The sequence below is a fragment of the Pipistrellus kuhlii genome, unplaced genomic scaffold, assembly GCF_014108245.1.
Source record: "Pipistrellus kuhlii isolate mPipKuh1 unplaced genomic scaffold, mPipKuh1.p scaffold_m20_p_1, whole genome shotgun sequence".
Taxonomy (NCBI): domain Eukaryota; kingdom Metazoa; phylum Chordata; class Mammalia; order Chiroptera; family Vespertilionidae; genus Pipistrellus; species Pipistrellus kuhlii.
This window is the reverse complement of record NW_023425404.1, coordinates 150,501,740-150,514,993: the sequence shown is the minus strand read 5'-3', so window position 1 is coordinate 150,514,993 and position 13,254 is coordinate 150,501,740. Positions and strand designations below refer to the sequence as shown.

Here is a 13,254-nt window from a genome sequence, read left to right as displayed (position 1 = left end):
ATATATCACACAGCCTACATTCACTAGCAAATAAATAATAACTCCATTTGACGTGTGAAAGTACATAATCTCATTCATTAAGAGGCTTAAAGATTTGGAAATACTTTAGTGAGCTAAGAGGGGCACAGAAAAAAGAGTCAGGGAAAACGTTTCCCCCACCAAGATCATGAGGGCTCAGGGCTAAAACCAGAAGAAGGAAGGCAGCTGTGTGGGTGGATCCGGACCGGAAGTTGCACAGCCACGGGTTTTCGTTACAGTCTTAGGACTTCTGCCTCCGCACAGCTCTGCACGGGCAGGTGATCCGGCACGTCTCTGTCCCTTCCAAGAAAACGAAACGAGTCTTCCAAAGGGCCTCCCCCGTGGCGACAGGAGCAGCAGGTGCTTCACGAAGCACAAGGGCACACGAAACATTTGCAAGCCTGCAGGATGCTCCCTCCGAGACACCTGGAAATGCAGCTTTTGGTAGCGGAGTCCAAATCCCCTGAAGAGATAACAGTGGGAAGGCCCTCGGAACAATGCCAGATCACCTGGGTGACACGAAGGAGCCTCCAGACCTCGTCCCACACGGATAACCTTGGGATTTTCAGAGCTAACGCAAGAGGAGGAGCTCTGACTCAGCCAGAAATGCAATCTTGCATTTGACACCTTTTGCTGGTTCCGCGGGCAGACTTCAGGGGCTCTCCAAATAAAAAGGGAAAACAGGACTTCCCTTTCTGTCTTTGTCCCACCCTAGAACTGCTTCAGAGAAAAGACTCCTCTGAAAAATCTCTCTAAGGAAGCCAAGTGGGAACAGATCCCTGGTCAGGAGGACACAGTAGCCCTGCCTTCCCCCACGGAGACAGGGGCACGCCTCTGGGGGAGCAGCAAGCCCCTGGCAGCAGCCTGTTTCGGCCCTTGTCACAGGCAGCCCTACTCAGGTGCTCTCGCTGCGAGCTGTAATCAGTTAAAGGGCTCCTCTGGCCAAGGAAAGTGGCCCTTCTGACATCTCATTTGCAGACTAGAGCTCACCAAGGTTCAGCTTCGGAGGAGCAGCTCTGCATTCACCACGTGTGATCTCCCCAACGGGAAAAGCCAGGCGCCTGGCGTTGCAATAATCGCGTTACGTGCCAGTTTCCTTTGCCAGAAAAACAGTACACTCTTTTCCTTTATCCTTCCCCTGGGGGAAACTCCCACTGAGTCATTCTCTGGGTTCGCAGCTTATCTTGCAACTCCACACCAGCAGCACCACTTCTTTTTCAACATATTCAGGCAGTTCCTCAAGCCTGCATAGTCTGTGGTTTTCAAGATCATTACCTTTAGGCTCATCCTCAGAGCAGGACAGAGCATGCGGTCTCCTGGGCCAATGGGTAAAATACCAGCTACACTAGCATTATCTCACTCATTACCATGGAGCAGGCAAGTCCTTGATTTAAACCGCATGTGTCAAACACAAGGCCCTCGGGCCAAATCCATCCCACCAGGCCTTGCAATGTGGCCCGCACCGCGCTGTCATCACTGCACTCCACTGCGTTTCCATCACAATGACAGTTTATGACTGTTCAGTAAACCATTCGGCCCGCGATTTAGGCTGTATTTTAGATTTTGGCCCCTTCTCTGATTGAGTTCGACACCCCTAATTTAAACCATCCACCAGCCCCTGACTTGGAAGGCGAATGGTCCCAGCCACCAAGTGAGAAAACCCAAAAGTGCGTGTAGACATGGCCCTGGTAAGAGTATAGATAGGAAAGGGAACGTGGAGTTAGCTTCTCTCCCAGGAAAGGCTGCTTGCAACCTTTTCCCTGCTATCTAAGCACAGTTCATAGTTATTACAAAACTCACCCTGTTGTGATTTATCCAAGCATAGTAATGCGTCCTGCCGCCACCACCAACAAACTAGGAGCTCATTCAAGACAGAGATTCATTTGTCTTTTATCATCCAAATAATCATGGGAGACTTCCAATATTTATTTTGGTCTAAGTAAACCCAAACCTCCTGCTCAGCCAGGGCATAAAGAAGATGTGAATAAATATGGTGTGTCTGTGGGGAGGCAGGTTGGGGATGGAAACAATGTATAACCCTGTTACCTGAAATATTAGGTCAAAAAAAGAAGGGGAGAAGGAGGGGAGGGAAGGGCAGAGAAAGCTAAATAGAGAAATGAAGAAAACGAGAAAAAAAGAAAGAAATTTTTACAAAAGTTATTGATGCTGTTGTATGAGTTCTTAATAATAAAATAAAAAAATCCAATTAAAATGTGGACAGAGACCCTAGCAGGTTTGGTTCAGTGCATAGAGCATGAGCCCAAGGACTGAAGGACCCAGGTTTGATTCCGGTCAAGGGTTTGTACCTTGGTTGCAAGCTTGGGTCAGGCTCATTACGGAGGCAACCAATTGATGTGTCTTTCTCAGATTAATATTTCTCTCTCTCTCTCTCTCTCTCTCTCTCTCTCTCTCTCTCTCTCTCTCTTCCTCTTCCTCCTCCTCCTTACCCCTCTCTCTAGAAAAAGGGAGGGCAAAGGACCTCAACAGACATACAAATGGCAAACAGATATACACGGTGGAGCAATATTAGATTTACAGTTGTTTGTATTAAAAATAAAACAATCCTATATAATAAAAGGCTACTATGCAAATCAACCAAACGGAGGAATGACTGGTTGCTATGATGTGCACTGACCACCAGGGGGCAGACGCTCAATGCAGGAGCTGCATCCTGGTGGTCAGTCTGCTCCACCAGAGGGAGTACTGCTCAGCCAGAAGCTGGGTTCATGGCTGGCGAGCTCAGCAGTGGTGGCAGGAGTCTCTTCTTCCTTTATGGCAGCACTAAGAATTTCAGACTGGATGCTTAGGCCCACTCCCCATAGGCCTAAGCCACCAGTCAGACATCCCCTAAGGGGTCCCTGACTACAAGAGGGCGTAGGCTGGGCTGAGGGATCCTCCTCCCACCAAGTGCACAATTTTTCTGTACCAGGCCTCTAGTAATTAATAAATGATAATATAAGAATATACTGTTATACATACAACTATGAATCTACTTTTGCTCCATCCTGTATGAAAAGATGTTCAGCTTCACTACTTACTAGGAAATGCAAATCAAAACCACAATGAGATACCACTTCACACCTATTAGGAGGGCTATTATCAACAAATAGGTTGGAAAGGTTGTGGAGAAAAAGGAACCCTCGCTCACTGCTTGTGGGAATGTAAACTTGAACAGTCACTATGGAAAACAGTATGGAAGCTCCTAAAAAATTAAGAATAGAGTTAACATATGACCCAGCAACTCCTCTTCTAGGCATCTACCTGGAAATCCTGAAACATGTGTTAGCAAAGATCATGCTTATGTTCGTTGCAGCGTTATTCACAGTGGCCAAGACATGGAGACAACCAAAGTGTCCTTCAGTAGATGATTGGATAAAGCAGGTGTGATACATATACACAATGGAATACTACTCATCCCTAAGAAAGGATGAAATACCACCATTTGCAAAATGGATGAACCTTGAGAACATTATGCTAAGTGAAACAAGTCAGTCAGAAAAAGCTAAGAGCCATATGATGTCACTCAATTGTGGGATATAAAACTGAAACTCGTGAATACAAACAGCTGTGTGGTGATTTCTAGAGGGAAGTAGGGGGAGAAGGGGGTCCTAACATAAGGTGACAGGAGAAGATCTGACTTTGGGTGGTGGGCACACAGTGCAATACACAGATCTTGTAACCTAGAAACCCACATCTGAAACCTATGGGTTCATGTTGACCAATGTCACCACAATCAATTCAAGTAATAATTATTTTAAAAAGAAATAGCTGAATTAACAGTGCTTTTTGTAACTTTAGCATGTGACCCTTTGACCTGGACTTGTGGATTCTCCTGAAGGCTCAGACAAGACACAAATTCAACAAGACACAGGGCAGGGGGAGGAGAGTAAACCCAATAGTCTCTTCCTTTATACAAGGAGGTATTATACTAGGTATAATCTCTGGTCACTTCCAGCTCGAAAGCTCTGTGATCATTACTTGCTATGACTGAAGATGGTGGTGGTGTTAATAGTACTACTAGTATTTCATTTAAAGTGTATTTTTTGAGAAGCTACTATGTTCAAGTAACATCACTGAGTAAAACAGATTAAAAATAAAAAATACGCCGAAACCGGTTTGGCTCAGTAGTAGAACATCGGTCTGCGGACTGAAAGGTCCCAGGTTCGATTCCAGGCAAGGGCATGCACACTGGTTGCGGGGTAGGGGGTGTGCAAGAGTCAGCTGGTCGATGTTTCTCTCTCATCGACGTTTCTAGCTCTCTATCCTTCTCTCCTCCTCTCTGTAAAAAATCAATAAAATATATTAAAAAAATAAAAAATAAAAAAACCTGTCATCTTGGAATTTATTCTATTGGTGGGAAAAGAGATGTTAATATACAAAATGAATTACATAGCATCTTAGAATGTGAGGTGAAAAATGGGCAATTTGGATGTTCTTTGAGCAGAAGCAGGTTGCAGTTTTAAACAGGGTGGTCATGGAGAAGGTAGTTGAAAGATGGTATAGCTCCGTGGTCAGCAAACTGCAGCTCTTTGGCCCCTTGAGTGTGGCTCTTCCACAAAATACCATGGTCTGAGCCAGTCTATTTTGAAGAAGTGGCATTAGAAGAAGTTTAAGTTTAAAAAACTTGGCTCTCAAAAGAAATTTCAATCATTGTACTACTGATATTTGGCTCTGTTGACTAATGAGTTTGCTGACCACTGGTATAGCTGTATTACTGTTGAACAGAGGAGAGATGCTATAGACTTTCCCCTTCCCTCTTCTCCTCCTGGCACTCCCCCAGCAAAGAAAGAGCTCTTCGCACTCATTTGCAATGTTTGGGATAAGAATAGGTGGCTCTGAATTCCATGCCCTCTCCTTTCAGCTCTACTGCCCAATACTGGTTTTTATCATTGATCTTTCAACCCACTCTCCTGAGAGGCAGTACAGCATGGTGAAGGGGGAAGAGCACAGGCTCTGGGGCCTGATTTCTGGGACTGGGGTTCCAGCTGCACCACCTATGAGCTCTACAAGCTTGCCCAAGTCCCTTAGCCTTTCTGTGTCTTACTCATCTCATATGAAAAAACGAGACAAACAATGGTATCAACTTTTTTTTAAAAAAGAGAAGACAGGCCCCAAAGGGAGTCACTTGTGCTAAACCCCATGTTAGCAAAGACTTAATTGCGGTTTCAACCTCCCCAAGAAATGTAACCTAAAATCTGGAATTGCATGGTCAGCACTAGTGCATTGGAAGGTGACCTTGCCCAAGACAATTCACTCTTTGCCAGGAACTCCCATTTCCTACCCCCTTCTGCCTAAAAAGGGCTTTCATTTTGCACAGCCCTCTGGAACTCGTCTATTTGCCAGCTGGGATGCTGCCCAATTCATGAATGGTTGAATGAAGCCAGTAAGACTGTAAATTTTACTCAGTTGAATTTTTTAACACAACCTGTAGAATTATTCTAAGGGTTGAATAGGTGATAATGTGTATGAAATTCCTCAAGCGGTGTCTCAGAGCTGGCTCTGGGCCTTGCAATGCAGCCATCACACTGGCTCCCCAGCTGTCTTATTTAGTGGTTGGCTTGAGCAATGACTTGGGGAGATTACAGTAATCATCAGAGTGTAGAATTAAAATAATAAAGAAAAACAATCAATGTGGGAGGAGAGAGAAGGGCGAGATTATTTGGCCTGTACAGATCATTTATGAAAACAAAAGAAAAGCACAGAGCTAAGCAGCTAAATCAGAGGTTGCAATTAGCTCAATTGTGGAGTAACTTGGTCCCACTTTGAAAAACAATAGCAAGAGTGATCACTGTTAATTGAGCTAAATTAAGTATTCTGACTACTCAGCTTTTATAAAGATTTGTAAGCCAGTACAAAGACCCAATTTTCATGAATTCTTCTCCATACTTTGTATGGATTCATCTTTTATTTATTATGCTTCTTTTCAGACCTAACACACTTTTCTGTAGACTAAGAAAACAAGATAACTATGTCTACAAAAGCTCATCTTTCAGAGCACATTATGTAAAAGTAAATGTGTATATGTGTGTATGAGCACACAAGCCTATTTTTAAATAACTATAGCCCAGTCTTGATTATGTAAGATTCTGAAAAATCTGAAAGGAAATAGAAGGAGAAAAGGAAGAAGAAAAAGTTGCATAGTGTCCTTGAGACTCAGTAATACAGGAGCCAAGAAGAAAACTCTCTACAATCACAAGGGAAATTCACAATTTACCAGAAGTTCACTATAATGTCTTAAGTACTTGGAAAAAAACTAGTGAAATCAGAGTGGTAATGACACAGCTGGACAGAGTATAGTGCATAGTACTTACCCCACACACCCCTCCCCCATACAAATGCAAAAAAAAACCCAGTATATTAAGTATGATTCTTAAATGTCCCTTTTCATGTATAATTTGCAAGATTCATCAACATCCCTTTATTTCTACTACCCTATTATACTATTTTGGCAGTCTGGAATTGCCGTGACAAAAATCCATGTTTTATTTGTAGCTCAAAATAGTTTGTGTGTTTTTTGTTTGTTTGTTTGTTTGTTTGTGTTTTTTTTCAGGTGTATGTTAGGGGGTGCTGCTGCTAATTGTTACTGTTTCAAATATATCCTAAAATGTGTATCACATGGGCAGTTATGCATGAACCATTGACTAAGGACATGTTCTTGAACCTTGTTTTCATGCAAATGCAGCTGGGATAATTACAGCTCAAAGGGGATTAGGGCAACATTTTTCATGACATTTGCCCTTAACTAATTCCTTCCTATTAGCAATGTTACTGCTGCAGACAATGACTATATTATACAACCTATGGATCTCAATGTGCTGTTTATTTTAAAGTGACAGTGACAACCTCAGCAGCTGCTGGGAGAGAATAATGAATGCTCTAGCACTGATGGTGGTACAGTTAGCAGGAAGGCCTTATTTATGGAAATGCCCACACCTTAAAAGGCAGGAGGTAATATTACTGATGGGATTCTATTATGTATTGTAAATTTTTATATCTACTAAGCTGTAACATGCTTGTGAATGACACCTCAACAACAACAAAACAATTAAAATGTATTCCTTGATTCTTGCTTATGATAGGAACACACAAAAACAGGAAGTCCATTTCTTCTGGTCAGAGGACTGTTTTCTGTACCCAATTTTAATCCTGCAAATCATGACTACTTGGTCTGACCTTGAGTGTGCATCTTTCCTTTTCAAAATTTCAAGATCACGAGGCTAAGAATAAAAAATTCCTAGGCTAGGGATGAAAAATGATAACATTATGCAGGAATCACCAGTTTTCATTCTATTCAATTATCCTCACTAAAAGTGAGGAAGCCCACATTTCCATAGAACATTGTATTTACCATCTCAAACCCTCAACCCATTGAAATGCCTCCCTTCAATGAAGATAAAAGCCACAGGCCCAATCTACCCACAGTATTGACTTTGTCTGGCCCACTTATAAAGAATATGTACCAAACAAATGATAATGCTAGTGGTCAAATGGGGCCAATATTAACATTTAGAAAAGGCAATGACCATATGTTTATTTGAGGGACAGAAATATTTTATAGTATTCACCTCCAAGCATGGAATAAGGTATTTTACCTACCTGAGGATGTTCTACGTGCTGGCATAAGAAAACATACCAAGAGTAGTCTCTTCTACTCCCTGCCTTTCCCACCTCAAGCCTTCTTATGGAGGCCTTTGGAGGAACAATAATACTAGCCCTGAGCTTATGAATTAACAAGCATAATTAAAAGTCTACTATGTGCTTAAAATTATGCCAGGTACTTTCTGTGAAGACACAGAAAAGTATTCTCATTTTACTACTAGGAAGGTTTTATGTTTCATTTATTAAGAAATTCTTTGCTTCTACATAGCTGGAACCTGTCCCAGGATTGAACTTGAATGCATTCTAATTGTTACGATTTAGAATTACTAAGAATTAGAGACCTATACAAACATATTTCTCCAGTGCAATTAGAGTTTAGTTTTCTCTAAACGTTGATGTCAGCTCAAGTCCATTGATGTACTTTCCTTAATATTATTGCTCTTTTATTTTTTACTAGAGGCCCGGTGCACAAAATTCATGCGTGGGGGGCGGGGGGTCCCCTCAGCCCAATCTGCACCCTCTCCTATCTGGGACCCCTCAAGGGATGTCCAAATGCCCATTTAGGACCGATCTTGCTGACTCCCAACTGCTTGCCTGCCTTCTCCTAAGCACTTCTGCCTACCAGCCTGATCATCCCTAACCACTCCCCTGCCAGCCTATTTGCCCCTAACTGCCCTCTCCTGCAGGCCTGGTCACCCCTAAGTGAACTCCCCTGCAGGCATGGTCCCCCACAACTGCTCCCCTTCAGGCCCGAGTCCCCCCAACTGCCCTTCCCTGCAGGTCCGGTCATCCCAAATTTCCCTCCTCTGCTGACCTGGTCACTCCTAACTGCCCTCTCCTGCAGGTTTGATTGCCCCCAACTGCCCTTGCTTTCATATCTGGTCCCTCCCAAATGCTCTCCCCTGCTGGCCATCTTGTGGTGGCCATTTTGTGTCAACATGGGGGCAGCCATCTTGTGTGTTGAAATGATGGTCAGTTCGCATATTACTCTCTTATTAGATAGGATAAAGGCCTGGTGCACGGGTGGGGCCCAGCTGGTTTGCCCTGAGGGTGCCCTGGATCAAGGTGGGAGTTCCCTTGGGGTGTGGGATAGCCTGGGCGAGGGGAGGGGCCTGTGGTGGTTTGCAGGCTAGCCATGCCCCCTGGCAACCAAAGCAGAGCCCCTGGAATCTGATATATATTTATCTTCTATAATTGAAACTTTGTAACCTTGAATGGAAGCCAAAGCAGGCCAGGGCTACAGAAGCTTGGCTTCCTCCATTGCTGGGGAAACCTAAGCCTCCTGCTCGCTCTGTGGTCACCGCCATCTTGGTTGGGTTAATTTGCGTGATTGTTCCTAATTGGCTGGTGGGTGTGGCTTGTGGGTGTGGCAGAGGTATGGTCAATTTGCATATTACTGTTTTATTATATAGGATTTTTTTGCACTTTTCTTTATTGAGTAAGGTATTACATATGTGTCCATATCCCTCCATTGCCCCCCTACACTCCACTCCCATATATGCCTTCATCCCCCAGTGTCTTGCGTTGCTCTTTTAGAGCAATGAGAAAAAGTGGGACTCAAGGCACTAAGGCTCAAAGTAGTCTCTATTTGCAGAGGGTAGACTTACAAAGGAACATCTCTTACTGAGACGTTGTTCTAAGAATTTTACATGAATCCACTTATTCAATTCTCACGGCAATTCCATAGGCTGGTGCCATTATTTGTCTCATTTTATACATGAGACAAATGAGACCCAGAGAGGCTAAGTAATCTGGGCAAAGTTGTAGAGCTCATGGGTGGTGGAACTGGGACTCGAGTCTCTGCAACCAGTCTCCAGAGCTTATGCTCTTAACCATACTGCCTCTCAGGAGAGTGGGATTGGAAAATGCAATGATAAAACAGGGCAATAAAAGCTGAAAGAAGAGGGCATAGAATCCAGAACCATCCATCCTTATCTCGAACATTGCAAATGAATGCTAAGAGCTCTTTCGTTGCTGGCGGGGGGGGGGGGGGGGGGGGGGGGGGGGGGGGGGAGGGGGGCGGGATAAAAGGAGAAGATAGAGGGAGGGAGAGAGGACAAAGGGAGGGAAGAGGGAAGGAGGGAGGAAGGGAAGAAGAGAAAAAGGGACGGAGGGAGAGAGAGAGGACAGGCTGCAGTGCTTTTCCTCTGTTCAAAGTGATACAACTTCCCTTCCCATAATTAGTGGTCTGTGTTGGCACACATGAAAAAAGATAATAACTTTGCAATGTGTATATAGCATCCTTTATCCAGCAGAGAGCCCTACAGCAAGTCAGAAAACAGCTCTCTGCCAAATATGAAACTTCATAGCTTCCAAAAAATCTATTTAGAAAGCAAACAGCATTTAAATTTACTTGAAATGATACCCTTTTCTGTAACTGCTACAGAACATGGGATTCTGTCCTTCTGGGGGAACTAAGGAATTTCCTCAATGCTGACTGGGTGGATTTGGACTTTGTGCCCTTTCTCAGGTCATGGGAAGAAGTCATCGTGACCTACCAGCCTGGAAATTCTGCCAAGAGGCTGAGAGCCCTGGGAATCTGCCCAGCCAGCTTCGTGGAGGTCAATGAGCACAGTCTAGACATTAAGTATTAGACTTAAAAAGAGGAAGATAGATACAGTATAGTTTCAAAAGGCTGAGGAACCAACTGTGAGTAAATGTCTTAACTACTGATATACTATCTTGGGCTGTGCTGTCTTTTCCCAGGAACCTATTCATCAACACTGATGAAAAATTTGAATCTTCTAGGAGCTCATTACATTCTATATTCTTAATAATCTTTTCCTGAAGGAAAATTACCTTGTCTATGTGAGTCAAGCATCACTTATGTCTATTAAAAATAAAAACATCATCCGCTGGGCTAAGAGATGATATGGGCACATGCTGTGCCCACTCACACATCATTGGTGACAGTGGAGAGGCATAAGTCAAAGCCAAGGGTTGGATAAAATAGAAAGAAGTCAACATGACCAAAATAATCCAAGAAATTACAGCCACCAACATATGGATTTCTTTAAGGTTCCCACATATTATAACACCAATACTTTTTAGATGATAGGGATACATTTCCTAAATACCTTACTTTTTAAAGTTGTCATTTGTACGAGTTAATATCTCAGAAGTCCAGGGAGAACAGAGAGTGACACACACAGAGAGAAACTGCTGTTTCCCTGCCCTAAAAAAAGTACAATAAACTAATGATAGTTGAATTTTTTCAATAAACTCTTAAACCTGAGGAACCTATTTCTAAGACTATAGGCGAGGATTCTGGAAGGGACTCTAGGCTACCATATCTAGATGAAAGTTACAACAGGATAAAGCAGAGCATTTTGATGGCAAACTGAAAAACCACTGTTTTTCATTTCCAAGTAGTTTGTGAAACAGAAATCTCTAACCTCTAACCCATCCCTGGGATTCATCTTATCCCTGACCCTCACCCCATCCATCATCCTCAGCTGTCCATCTCCCCTGGCCTATCTCTGGCCTATGACCCTGGAGTGGGAGTCAGGGTCAGGGCGAGGAGTGGTGAGGTGAGAATATCTGTTTTGCACATTATCTCAAATTGAAATGCTGCAAGTTCAATAGTGCTATGTCTGAATATCCCTACAGGAAAATTACTGAGTCGATGTATCTGGGTGCAAACATCTTGCACTGAGAAATGGAAAAGTATCAAGACACAAAAAGGTATAAATACCAATGAACAGGTGGCAGGAGATGCCGTGGAGCATGCTTGAAGCTCATTCTCTGCTGCTCATCCACCCAGTACACACCTACCATGTGTCAACTCTAGTTCAATAGTGTGAGCTAGAGAGGTCACAGAGGAAGAAAGTCAGAAGATACAAATTAGATCCACCCTGCAAGAGTCTGCCTGAATGTAATATGTAACCTAGAGCAAGCCATTTCAAGTTTTGACATATTTATTTTTCCTCTATAACATATTAACAATAACAACTGCCTTGCAATAGGAGGCACTCAATAAATAGGCACTCAATAAATGAATGAATGAATGAATGAATGAATGAATGAATGAATTCATGTATATCCCCTAGATGTTTTGAGGCTTTCCAAATTAAGGAGTGAATAGGTTGGTCTTTGGCTGAAAATAAGGATAGGTGATCTTACAACTGTATAAGATGGTGTTTAGATGGTAGGCCTTGGAATACTTGCTGTCTTTGGCTAAACATTTAAATCTCCACACACACACCCCCACACACACCAGCCAGCCATAACATCTTATTTTAGTGTCGAAATTGACTTGATAAATAAAACTTGAAAATCAATATTCTTTTCTCAACAATTATGAAGAAGAAAATCAGTGCTTTTTAGAATAAAATGGTCTCAAAATGATATCACACTAATGAACAATCATGTATATAGCAAATCCATTTATTAAATAAATCTTTATTGAGTTCTTACTACCTGTGGGATATTATTTTATTAATCATAACTGAATCAGCCATTGTTCCTTCCCTCCAAAAGCTGACTTTTTAGGGGAAAACTGGACCCGTAAATTAGCAGCTAGAATCCAATGGCAGAAGAAATAGCAAAACACTAAAAGCAATGGTTTTGGTATCCAACTGCTGTTTGACCCAGTGATCTCACTTCTAGGAATACATTCTAAGAAAGCTGAAACACCAATAAAAAAAAGTTATACATGCATCCTTATGTTCATAGCAGCATTATTAACAATAGTTAAGATCTGGAAACAGCCCAAGGGCCCACCAGTAGGTGGATTAAAAAGCTGTGGTTCATTTACATAATGGAACACTATGCAGTTGCAAAAATGAAGGAGCTCTTAAACCTTGCCACAGCATATATAGACCTAGAGACTCTTACGTTATGCAAAATAATTTAGTTAGAGAAAGACAAATATCACATTATCTCACTTATATGTGGAATCTAAAGAACAAATAAACTAACCAACCAGTGGTTCTATGCATGGAACAGAATAACAGATCTCAGTGGGAAGGAGGATGAAGGGGTCAGGATGAGATTAGCCAAAGATCATATAAGCATAACCCATGGACACAGACAATAATGTAGGGAAGACCTGTGGCAGGGCGAGGATTGGGTGGAAGGGGACAAAAAGCGGGGCAGGGCAAGGGGTATGAGGGACATCTATAATACTGATAACAATTTTTTTAGAAAAAATGAAGCACAGAACAACCCAAGGTCACATAAGTAATAAGTGGCAGAACCAGATTTCAAAACCAGACAGCCAGATCCCAATAGTCCATGCTTTTGGAAGTCAATCATATAACTGTCCTAACAGAAATAAAGAAGGAAAAGCATTAGCCTAACGGTGAGGGGGGAGAAGATTCAGAAGAAACGTTTAACGGACTTTATATGTAAATAACTAGGCGAAAATCAAAAGGAGGCAGATATTGACTCAGTAAAATGAAGAACTAACATTCTGTGTCACTAGTGAACAGTTAGGCTCATAAAGTTCCCTGTCAACAGACTATCCAGGTAGAGGCTAGAAATCCACCTTTAAATGATATCAATGGCAGTAACACTTTTAAGAGCATTACATGCACCTCACTCTCAGGAAGCAGAGAACAAGACAAACCCAGCAGAACTCAATTAAGATGGAGATCTAATAGGCAATTAAAAAAGTATCAAGGTAATGAAATGGGT

General features: G+C 42.5%; 1 protein-coding gene across 1 annotated transcript in view; it reads right to left on the bottom strand.

Moving 5' to 3' along the window:
• RASGEF1B (RasGEF domain family member 1B) overlaps window positions 1-13,254 on the bottom strand; it is a 504,962-nt gene that overhangs the window by 320,320 nt on the left and 171,388 nt on the right. The window lies entirely within an intron of this gene.